General features: G+C 45.7%; 1 non-coding gene across 1 annotated transcript; it reads left to right on the forward strand.

The window, feature by feature from the left end:
• Positions 1 to 7,652: 7,652 nt before the first annotated feature.
• trnas-gcu (transfer RNA serine (anticodon GCU)) lies at positions 7,653 to 7,734 on the forward strand. Its single transcript has one exon. It is a non-coding gene; the product is annotated as a tRNA-Ser (tRNA).
• The last annotated feature ends 4,593 nt before the right edge of the window (positions 7,735 to 12,327 follow it).

Here is a 12,327-nt window from a genome sequence, read left to right on the forward strand (position 1 = left end):
TTGAGTACCAAGGGTTTCTGTCCTTGTTGCGGGAGGGGTAGGGTTGAAGGGCGGTGGTGAGTGAAGTGGATGAGATGCCCTGGAGGGCATCGTCAACCACGTGGGAAGGGCATTTGCGATTATGGAAGAGGGAGACCAATTGGGACATTCTGAGGTGGAATTGGTCATCCTGGGAAAAGATGTGGTGGAGGCAGAGGAATTGGGAATAAGGGATTGCTTTTTTACACGAGGCTAGGTGGAAGGAGGTGTAGTATTGATAGCTGTGGGAGTTGGTGGGTTTGTAGTATATGTCTGCCATTAGTGATTCGCTGGAGACGGTGATGGACAAGTCCATGAACGGGAGGGAATTTGACAAGATGATCCAGGTAAAGTTGAGGTCGAGGTGAAAGATGCTGGTAACGTTGCTGAACTGTTCAACCTCCTCTTGGGAGCACGAAGTGGCGCCACTGCATTTATCAATGTAGTGGTGGAACAAGTGGAGAGATGTGCCAGTGTAACTGCGAAAGATGGATAATTCCCGATATCTAACAAGCAGGCAGGCATAGCTAGGTCACATGCGGGTACCCTTTTATCCTTTGGTTTGGAGGAATTGGGAGAATTGGACGGAAAAGTTGTTGAGGGTGAGGACCAATTCAGCCAGATGGATGAGGGTGCCGATGGAAGGATACTAGTTGGGATGGGGTGAGATGAAGAAACAGAGGGCTTTGAGACTTTCATCATGGCAGATGGATGTGTACAGGGACTGGTTGTCCAAGGTAAAGATGACGCGTTGGGGGCCAGGGAAACAAAAGCCTGGGAGGAGATGAAATGCACAGCTGGTATCACAAACGTAGATGTGAATTTCCTGAACTGGGGAGACAGGAAGGTGTTGAGGTAGGAAGAGATGAATCGTGTCGAACAGGCGCAGGCTGAGACAACAGGTCTTAGGAAGGAGGTAGAATCGGGAATTGCAGGGTTCATGGACAATGAGGTTGGAGGCTGTGGGTGGGAGATTCCCCAGAGGTGATGAGATTGTGATTGTCTGGGAGATGATGGGAGGTGTGATTGTAATAGGGGGCAGTATAAAGAGGTGCCAGAGAGTTGGCACATGGCTTCAGCAGTGTACCTCAGGCCGTCTCACAAGCCTCATTCCTGATGAAGGGCTTATGCCCGAAATGTCGATTTTCCTGCTCCTCGGGTGCTGGCTGACTCGCGCAACATCTGCCAATCTCAAACAAAAAGAGAAATTGCTGTACAATCTCAGCAAATCTGGCAGCATCTGCGCAGATGAATCACAGTTAACGTTTCAGATCAATGCGCCGTCATCTAACCTCTCTACAGTCAGCCCTGCCTCAGCTGAGGACAACACTCTCTCAGGATTGCAAAGGACCCACTCTGTACTACATCCTCAGGAGAATTCACACTCTCAGCAAATAGTATTTCAACTCCATCTCAAACATCAAAAACTGTAAGTACAACAAACTTTTATCTACCCACCTCCATAACCAGCGCTCCTCAAACATTCCAGAAAAATCCCCCAGCCTCTGCAACTGCTTGGACGCCATTAGCCATGTGGCTGGTGCAGCAGCCACCCCGACGCTGATTGATGATGTCACTTCTGCCCTCATCATGGCCATTTCCAAAACCACTTCCGTCCCTCACAATTCCTCATGCATCACACGTGACATCACTTCCGCCCCTCACATCATCGCTGATGGCACGCGCTCTTTGACTTCCGCCACCCCAACTGCCGTGTCTTCCACCACTTCCACCCCCCACAACATCGCTCACCTGCATTCTGCTGACACGCCCCCAACAGATACCACTGTCACCATCCCCGCCCCCCAGAACCCTGAGGGGAACACTACCCCTGCTCATGACTCCACCCCATTCCCCCCCACCATCACACCTACTCCAGTTACAGCTCCGCCCCCACTCCCAGCTACACACACACACCAGGTAGTAGCTCCCAGCCCTTCCGAGTTTTCACCATCCATCCAGACCTTCCCCTCACTGAGGACGAACGATCAGTTCTCAGCAAAGGAATCGCCTTCATCCCCCTCCATCCATGCATCAATGAATTTAATAGAGCCGTGACGTCGAACCCTTCTTTTGCCGCCTCCGCCTCCGAACTTGCTTTCACACTCAGGACTCCAGCCCACCTTCCGAGGACTGCTTCACCCACATCCAACACAATGCATCCACCTGGACACCCCGCGCAGGCCTATTACCTGCCCTCGACCTCTTCATTTTCAACTGCCACTGGAACATTAACCGCCTCAACCTGTCGACCCTCCTCCCCCACTCCAACCTCTCACCCTCACAACACGCAGCCCTCCAATAACCCCTGCTCCAATCCCAACCTCACCATCAAGCCAGCAGATATAGGGGGCGCGCAGTGGTAGTCTGGCGCACTGACCTCTACACCGCTGAAACCAAATGCCAACTCGAGGCCACCTCTTCCTACTGCCCCCTCGAACATGAGCCCACCTCCATAACCAAACCATCGTCTCACAGACAATACAGAACTTCATAACCTCAGGAGGTCTCCCACCCACAGCTTTCAACCTCATTGTCTGGGAACACCGCACTGCCCGGTTCTACCTCCTTCCCAAGATCCACATGCCTGACCGCCCTGGCTGACCCATTGTCTCAGCATGCTCCTGCCTCACTGAACTCAGCTCTACCTGCCTCGAAACTATCTCCCCAGTCCAGGATCTCCCCACATACTCACGCCCTCCACCTCCTACAAGACTTCCGTTTCCCCGGTCACCAACGCCTCATCTTCACCATGGATATCCATTCTGCACCTCCATCAGCCATGACCAGGGTCTCCAAGCCCTCAGTTTCTTCCTCACCTGACGTCCCCAACAATACCCTTCCACCGACACTCTCATTCGTTTGGCCGAACTGGTCCTCACACTTAACAATTTCTCCTTTGAATCCTCCCACTTCCTACAGATCAAAGGGGTAGCCATGGGCACACGTATGGGCCCCAGCCATGCTTGTCTCTTTGTTGGCTACGTAGAACAGTCGCTCTTCCGTCATTACACCGGCACCACTCCCCACCTCTTCATCCGCTACATTGATGACTGCTTTGGCGCCACCTCGTGCTCCCGCGAGGAGGTGAGCAATTCATCAACTTCACTAACACATTCCTCCCTGACCTTAAATTTACCTGGACCATCTCTGACACCTCCCTTCCCTTCCTGGACCTCTCCATTTCCATTAATGACGACCGACTTGACACTGACAATTTTTACAAACCCACCGACTCCCAGAGCTACCTTGATTACAACTCTTCCCACACTACCTCTTGCAAAAATGCCATGCCGTATTCCTAATTTCTCCGCCTAAGCCGGATCTGCTCCCAGGAGGATCAGTTCCACCACAGAACACACCAGATGGCCTACTTCTTTTGAGACTGCAATTTCCCTTCCCACGTGGTTAAAGCTACCCTCCAACGCATCTCGTCTACATCCCGCACCGCTGCCCTCAGACCCCCACCCCTCCAACCGTAACAAGGACAGAACGCCCCTGGTGCTCACCTTCCACCGCACCAACCCTCACATAAACCAAATCATCCGCCGACATTTCCGCCACCTCCCAAAAGACCCCACCACTAGGGTTTTACTTCCCTCCCCACCCCTTTCCGCCTTCCTCAAAGACCATTCACTCCGTGACTACCTGGTCAGGTCCACGCCCCCCTACAACCCACCCTCCCATCCTGGCACCTTCCCCTGCCACCGCAGGAACTGTAAAACCTGCGCCTACACATCCTCCCTCACCTCTATTCAAGGCACAAAAGGAGCCTTCCACATCCATCAAAGTTTTACCTGCACATCCACTAATATCATTTATTGAATCTGTTGCTCCCGATGCGGTCTCCTCTACATTGGGGAGACTGGACGCCTCCGAGAAGAGCGCTTTAGGGAACATCTCCGGGACACCCACACCAATCAACCCCACCGCCCTGTGGCCCAACATTTCAACTCTCCCTCCCACTCTGCCGACGACATGGAGGTCCTAGGCCCCCTTCACCGCCGCTCCGTCACCACCAGACGCCTGGAGGAAGAACGCCACATCTTCTGCCTCGGAACACTTCAACCCCAGAGCATCAACGTGGACTTCAACAGTTTCCTAATTTTCCCTTCCCCCACCTCACCCCAGTCCCAAACTTCCAGCTCAGCACTGTCCCCGTGACTTGCCCTGATTTTTGCCTACCTGCCTATCTTTTTTTCCACCTATCCACTCCATCCTCCCCGCTCCCCCGACCTATCACTTTCATCCCCTCCCCCACTCACCTATTGTGCTCTATGCTACTTTCTCCCAATCCCCACCCTCCTCTCGCTTATCTCTCCACTCTTCAGGCTCTCTGCCTTTATTCGTGATGAAGGGCTTTTGCCCGAAACGTCGATTTTACTGTCCCTCGGATGCTCCTTGAACTGCTGTGCTCTTCCACAACCACTAATCCAGTTTCAGATCCATTGGTCCGTCCCTCCACAGATCTGTCAGAAATACTGAACTTTTCCAGCAACTTCTGTATTTGTTTGATTTTCAACATCGGCAGTTCTTTCGTTTTTTTTTCTTATATTCTACCTATATGATTTGACTAAAGAGTATGTTGAATATTTTGAATATGACTGCGATAGAACGGCCAGATTTCAAAAGCCCGCTACTGCAACTTGGTTCACGTGACCAATGCCTTTCCACTTGATCACTGCGCCCTACAGCTGCACTGCATATACATTAACAAAATTATGGCATTCTCTCGGATTGGTAATCAGGAGCGAGATTGTTTGAATTGTTGAAAAAGTAAGCTATACTGATAAAATACAGCATATTAAATGGGGAATCATAAGGGAAAGAGAGAACAGTGAAAGATTGCGTTCTGGAAAAATTTAAATGTCATTGCTCAAGATTCAGAAAATGCTAGCCTTCACAAACATACCATAATGTGGAATGTAACTTTCAGGACAAGCAAAGCAAGCAGAATGCAAAATCTTAGTCTGAAAGTTTTGCAACATCAGCTTTAGGTTAGATGAATGCACGCATGGGTTTCAGTGCTGTAATGATCTCAGGACTGTCCTCTGGAAGCATATGAGTACAATTATTCAATGCTCCATGGAGTTTCGAATAAGAGGTGAACGGAATGTCTCCATTCACAAATTAATCATTCAGTAGAACTAAATACAAGGACACATGAAGTGATAACCAAGGTGGGCAAGATCACGGAAATATGATACACAATAGCTACGACAATTTCTATGTGCAAAGTGTCGATTTCAGACCCACGGTGGCTTTTGGTAATGATATTTACTGTCCAGAACCAGTCTGCACTGGAATGACTCGAGCCCTACTGTGATGTATTTGAACTTCAGTTACCTTTAGAAATAGCTGTCACTCACTCAGATCATGGAGATTTAGAGAAATCATATTTAAAGCAAATAGTTCATCTTGTAACTGTGAAATCTTTAGGTCACCCTCAGTGGGAGCATTGTGTACAATCCTTGTCCTTATTCTCCAGCAAAGACATGTGAAGAGGTTAGGAAGGGCACAGACGCTGCTTACTGAATAGCAAGATATTAGGTATACTGAGACATAAAAACATCAGAAAGGATAGAAATGATTTCATCCGCATTATGGACAGAATGAAGGAGTTTATTCACGACATGTGGAAATGCTGGACCAGAAACACTCAAGTTTAAAAATAAACAAAAGAGATTTTCTCATAACGTGTGGTTTGAAGTGACTAAATCGGGGAAATTCCGTCTTTCAAGTGAATCAACAACTTTAGTTGGAGCTTCAAAACCATCAGTGAATGATTAAGAAAAGATTGGATGAGAGTTTCTTCCACTCAATCAAGTTGCTGAATTCCTGAATGACTTTCTGGAAATAAAACGTAGATTTATGATTTCATAGTGTTTTAAAAAACACGCGAACAAACATACAAGGAGGGAATTTACCATTGAAAGAAAGGAAACGTGTGCATCTGGATTAATTTCGATTTGGTTGTTTACACACACAAAGACATTTCATGAACACGTTCAGCTGAATACAATTGAGTATTAAAAAGTTCCTGGATTTGAAAGATATAGCGTATTATTCAAGGTGAAGCATTGTAAATGGGGCTGATGTCGTAAAATAACTGCAGGCAGAAGTTACATCATAGTGAGTGGCAATTGAATCGTCACTTGGAGACGCAAAACCTACTTTAAAGATTTGACCACATTCACATGACGTTCGGTGTATTTCACGCTTTCTTATATCCACCACCATGTCTACTCTGTCTTTTTTGTATTTTTAACCTTCTGTACTGCTCTGCAGCACACCATTCCAGCTGAAAGATGCTCAGACGAAAAGTGAATACAATATTCAGACGGTCCTATGCGATCAGTCTATTTTTTTATTATTACAATGGCCATTGCGAGTTTGCAACAAACTCTCCCTCCACACACGTCTCTTCACGTTTTAAGTATTTGCAGTATGTTTGTTGATCAAGGTGTCATTATCCTGAAAAGGTCGTTTCTCAATCCACAAAAACTGGTACTTTCCCATAAACGTGACATTGCTCAATATCACCTTCTATCCGTACCCCTCAACACGACAAATTGAAGCTGCTCCATGTGAGGCTCAAACTTAAAACTTCGGCAGAGCACAGCCCACTACACTGGGACAGAGACATCGTACACTGGTCACCTGCAGCACTGGAGCAACACATTAATGCTTACCTCCACATTCCTGGTTGTACATTAACGGTTGGGAAACTAAGTTTCTCTGATTCCATGGCTGGTCACTGCGATTATACGATTATCTTCACCAGTGTTTCTGACCCCGTGTGAGGCAAATGGTGAGCTACTCATTGCAAAGATGTAAAAATGTACAACTTCAACTTTTGCCTTCACTAACCCATGAGCCTTTTATTTTGGTTTTCATCTGTAGAAATCTTAAAACCTTCATCTGGAACAGACTCAATAACAGATCTCCATTGTATCTCTGGCATCAAATTCCAAAGTGTAAATCCCCTTTGAATTCTGCCACCGCAGTCCACTGTTTGGGAAGTTTTCCTGTTCAGGGGAATGCACTTGCCAGTGTGTCAACTGCTGCTCCCAGCATTCCCTCTGGCACTGCACTCATTTTCCTTCTGACACTTGCTCACTCTGTTGCTGTGATCATACAGTGACTTGGTGTCACACAGCCAGGAAAATGATACAGATCAAGGGTCTTGCATTGTTGAATTCAATTGTCAGTTTAGCCTTATTTAGGATTTTGAAATTGTTTATTGTGTACACAGGTGCGTGTCAAAAATATCTGAGTGGAAGAAAGGTGTTCCGAATAATGACATTGAGCACTATGCACTCTCCTCCAGTCTGGAAAGCAATTCCTCACAGACAACTTTTACACCTCCTGCTGTCACGGGCTCTTCATTCCGTTGACTTCAAATCTTCACAGAATTCAACAGACCATGTGACATCGTCATTTCTTCATTTTTGTTCAGATAACTGTGAGCAGGGTGTCACAGTGGGAGTCTGTTTGCCCCAAAACTCAGATGTAAGACGATACTCTTGGAACCGTCTTGTACTATTTATCATTTCACCAATACCAAGGAGAAATATCAGCATAAATTACGCAATTCACTTATCCATGATGTCATATGTGCCCTTGGTATATGGGACGAGGTGGCCGAGAGGTTAAGGCGATGGACTGCTAATCCATTGTGTTCTGCACGCGTGGGTTCGAATCCCACTCTCGTCGCTGTTACCAACAATTTTCAATGTTGCTATCTTCGGATGATCACAGCTGTCCAATGGTTTTTTATATGCGTCGACGCTATAATAAAATCTCAAAGAATAATTTGAGTCTGTTGCCTAAACTACATTGAAATGTAGATTGAATTGGGACAATGAAAAGGGACGCGATTGTCTTTTCCAACTCAAATTGCTGTGAACTTTTATCGTATGAAAGAGATCCAGTAGAACCAAATAACGAGAGATGTGAAGTGCATTTTGATGCATGCGATTCTTAATGAGTGTTATGGCAGATGAAATCTGTAGCAGGTTGGGTAGAAGTGATTCATCTTGGTGAAAAGAGCACAGAGAGACAGCACGAAACAATAGAGATATTTCAAAAGTGGCAGGGGCTGGGTGTAGGGGCACTCGAGAACTGGCTGTAAATGCACAGTAGAGAATTGCCGATGTGGGTGCCGTGCATGGGCATGGGCAGACTTACATATTGGTCTCATCCTTTCCCCTTGCTCTCGCCATTGATGAATGCTGGACATAAGACTAAACGACTAATCGTGAATGGACCCGGACCATAGAACAGGCTGTCACCATAGAACAGAACAGGACTACACACCGCAAAAAAAGGCACGAAAAGAAAAAATGGCCAAACTAACACACAACAAAGAGGACACTACAACACACACCTGGGTTAAAAACCTTTCCCACAGACAGCTCACAGACACGGAAAGAACAATACTGGCCAAGGGACTCAACCACAACCACAGGGACGCCAAGACAGCAGACTTACTAGCAGCACTAGCATGCACACTCAGGAACAATGGACTGACAGAAGAGGCACAACAAACAGTGACACAAATTGTCGTACCTATGATAATAAGGAAAAGACAAACAGATAATCTCAACAGCAAGGAGAGGGAAGCACTGAAATCACTAAGAAACGATAAGAACATAATCATACTACCAGCAACTAAAGGCAGAATGACGGTCATCCTAGATAAATCTGATTACATCCAAAAAGCACAACAACTACTTGCAGGTATCAACACCTACCAAATGAAGGAATTTGACCCCACACCACAACTCACCAAGAGGATAAATAACACACTAAAGAAACTACAAAGAAAAACGGACTAATAACCAGAGCTGACCTATAAAGAATGAAACCGGAATGCAACAACACCCTCAGATTCTATGGATTACCTAAAGTACACAAACCAGAGATCCCACTTGGACCCATAGTATTAATGCCAGGGACACCATCATACAAACTGGCCAAATAACTACAACAGAAACTGAAACACCTGGTCAGCGGATCCAAACACTCTATACAATCAACACAGGAATTCTCGGACATCATCAGAAATACACACATAGACAAAGAAGAAACCATGATATCATTCGACGTGACGGCACTGTTCACTTTGATTGACAAAACCCGAGCCAGAGAAACAATAGCCAACCTACTGGACATGCAGAACAGAAAACAGGACCCTGAACCTATCAACAAAGACGGCATACTTAAACTACTGGACTTGTGCCTCACAACACACTTCACATTCAACAACCAGATATACGAACAAATCAAAGGAACACCAATGGGATCACCAATCTCGGCAATCATGGCAGAGGCAGTCATGCAAAGGTTAGAACAAACAGTCCTACCACAAATTCAACCCAAACTGTGGGTCAGATATGTCGATGACACGTTTGTCATCATTAAAAACACGGAAATAGAAAAAAAAAACACACCGGATCATCAACACCACACTCACAGGAATCCGATTCACGAGAGAAGAAGAAATGGATAGCCAACTCCCATTCATCGACGTGATGGTACAGAAAACACCGAACGGAGAATTCACTACAAGGGCATACAGGAAAGCCACACACACAGACCAAGACCTAAACTATGAAAGTAACCACCCCAACACACACAAACGAAGCTGCATCAGGATACTTTCAAAAGGGCCACAACACACTGCAGTACACCAGAACTGCAAAAAGAAGAAGAGGAACACCTATACAAGGAATTCGCCAAAAACGGATACCCGCGCAACTTCATCAACAGATGCCTAAGAGAAAGACCACGGAACGAGGACATACCACAACCAAAAGGACTAGCCACACTACCATACATCAGGAGCACCTCAGAACTGACAGCCAGACTACCGCGACCCCTAGGACTCATAACGGCACACAAACCAACAGCCACGCTCAGACAACAACTCACCAGAACGAAGGACCCGATACCCAACATGAGCAAAACTAATGTAGTGTACAAAATACCATGCAAGGACTGCAAAAACACTATACAGGACAAACAGGAAGACAGCTAACAATCCGCTTACATGAACATCAACTAGCCACGAAACGACACGACCAGCTATCCTTAGTAGCCACACACGCAGACAACAAGCAACATGTATTCGACTGGGACAACACTACTATCATACGTAAAGCCAGACAGAGAACAGCCAGGGAATTCCTAGAGGCATGGCATTCATCCACAAACTCCATCAACAAACACGTCGACCTGGACACAATATACCAACCACTACAGCGGCCAGCTGAAACTGACAACCCGAAGCGGCAGGGACAGACCAGTATAAACACCGGAGGAAACAAAAAGAAGCGCTTTGCAGGAGGCTCCCAAGCACTGATGATGTCACCTAGCCAGGGGACGAAACGTTTGCAACAAAAACTTCCACCTCGGCGAACAGAACCACAACAATGAGAACCCGAGCTACAAATCTTCGCACAAATTTTGAACACATATCAAGACAAGATGTGGGAAGCAAGCTCCCTCTCGTTATGCACACACTTGATGCATTATATTGAACTATGAACAACTGGAGAAGTCAGCAAGTTAACTGCAGGGACTGAATCTAAACTGTGGGTCAATAACCGCAGATTTATGCAGCATAAACATGAAAACTGATTTGAAATGTCTTTATACGCATGTCATTAACAGACGGTTCGTTCTAATACCCGTGTGGCTGAAAGAAATAGACACCACATTTCAAGGTGGACGACAACATTACCAATTTTGTTCAGAAATTGAGATCTATTTGATCATTTGACACAGTGACCAAGTTTAATTTAAATAATACAAACCAAATTCCCTCACATGAAATAAAAGAGTGATTCCATTACAAACATTGTCCTTGCTAAGTAGCAGTTACTCAACATGAAAAATAGAATGTGATTTCTTGTGAGCATACGTCAATTAGCACGATTATCTTACTTCGGATTGACTGCAATTTGCACATGCAAAATAAGTTTTAAGAAAGAAGTCCTTTTGGAAATAATGAGTCGGTGGGTGATTAAAATTAATATTAGGTTCTCATGATGTGGATATTGCATCAATGGCTCCAGTGGTGGAAATGGTCAGTGGGCAGCATTTCTATGATAGTATAGCAGTATGTGAGCTGCCAGGGATGGGAGCTCCCATTTCATCTGAAGCAGCGTCTGTTGACATGGACGAGGGAGCATTGTGACATCAGTCTGGGAGTTCTAACCAATCCTGGAGCAGCTTCTATTGACATGAAGCAGCAGGGAGCATGAGGACATCAAACTGCGAGATCCAACCTCATTTGGAGCAGCTTCAGTTGACATGGAGCAGGGTGCTTTGCGAGATCAGTCTGGGAGCTCCTCTCTCACCTTGAGCAGCTTTTAATGACATGACGCATCAGGGAACATTGGGACATCAGGCTGGTAGAGCCAACATCAACTGGACCTTTTCTATTGACATGGAGCAGGGAGCATTGGGACATCAGACTGGGAGCTGCAACTTCAACTAGAGTAGCTTCTATTGACATGGAGCAGGAAGGAACATTGGAACTTCAGGTTGGGAGATCCAACCTCTCCTGGAACAGCTTGTATTTGCATGGAAAAGGAGGGAGTATTGGGACATTAGGCTGGAGGAAAGGGTATTCAACTATTTTAATCTGAAGTAAAATAGGTTTCAACACCTCAGGTGTTAACTGATTTATGAAGATTCTGTCATGGGAAAATAAGTAATTCATTAGATATTAAAGACAAGTCCTGCAAATATTCAACTCAGTAAAACGCATTGGTACAGAGAGAAATGGGAGTGATGTTTCAAGTCTTTGACTTTTCTTTTCTGGCCGACTCTGCATTAGATTACATCACCAGAAGGACGTTTTCACTCATTTCATGTTATTCAGTTTCCTGCAAATACGGACAGGTCATTAACATAATCTAAATCTGAAAATTAATGGGAATATGCGATGTTATGATTAGGCTGGAGTTTACCTCTAATTATGGTGAAAACGTAGCAAAGTAAGTTGCAATTTCCGTCATCAGCAGTGACCTCATTGATTGGTTGATCAAATTGCGAATGGTAGTTTTTTTTAGGACAATGTGAAGTGAATCATTGATGGTGATTATCTTTGTTCTTTGTTCACCTTGTGACTGTTACTTTTATTGCTCCTGTCATTGTTAGCATCACAGTTCTGCAGCGTGTAAAATCTCAGCTGTTCATCTGGCCAGTGGTACAGCCATTCGTATCAGGATCAAGCTCCGGATCAGGCGGGTGCAGGTTCGACTTTTGCTTGGCGCAAGCGCATTGTGGAGATTCAGC

The sequence above is a fragment of the Chiloscyllium plagiosum genome, unplaced genomic scaffold, assembly GCF_037043375.1.
Source record: "Chiloscyllium plagiosum isolate Xiang-an unplaced genomic scaffold, Cpla_swu_hap1 HiC_scaffold_44, whole genome shotgun sequence".
In the NCBI taxonomy this organism is placed as follows: domain Eukaryota; kingdom Metazoa; phylum Chordata; class Chondrichthyes; order Orectolobiformes; family Hemiscylliidae; genus Chiloscyllium; species Chiloscyllium plagiosum.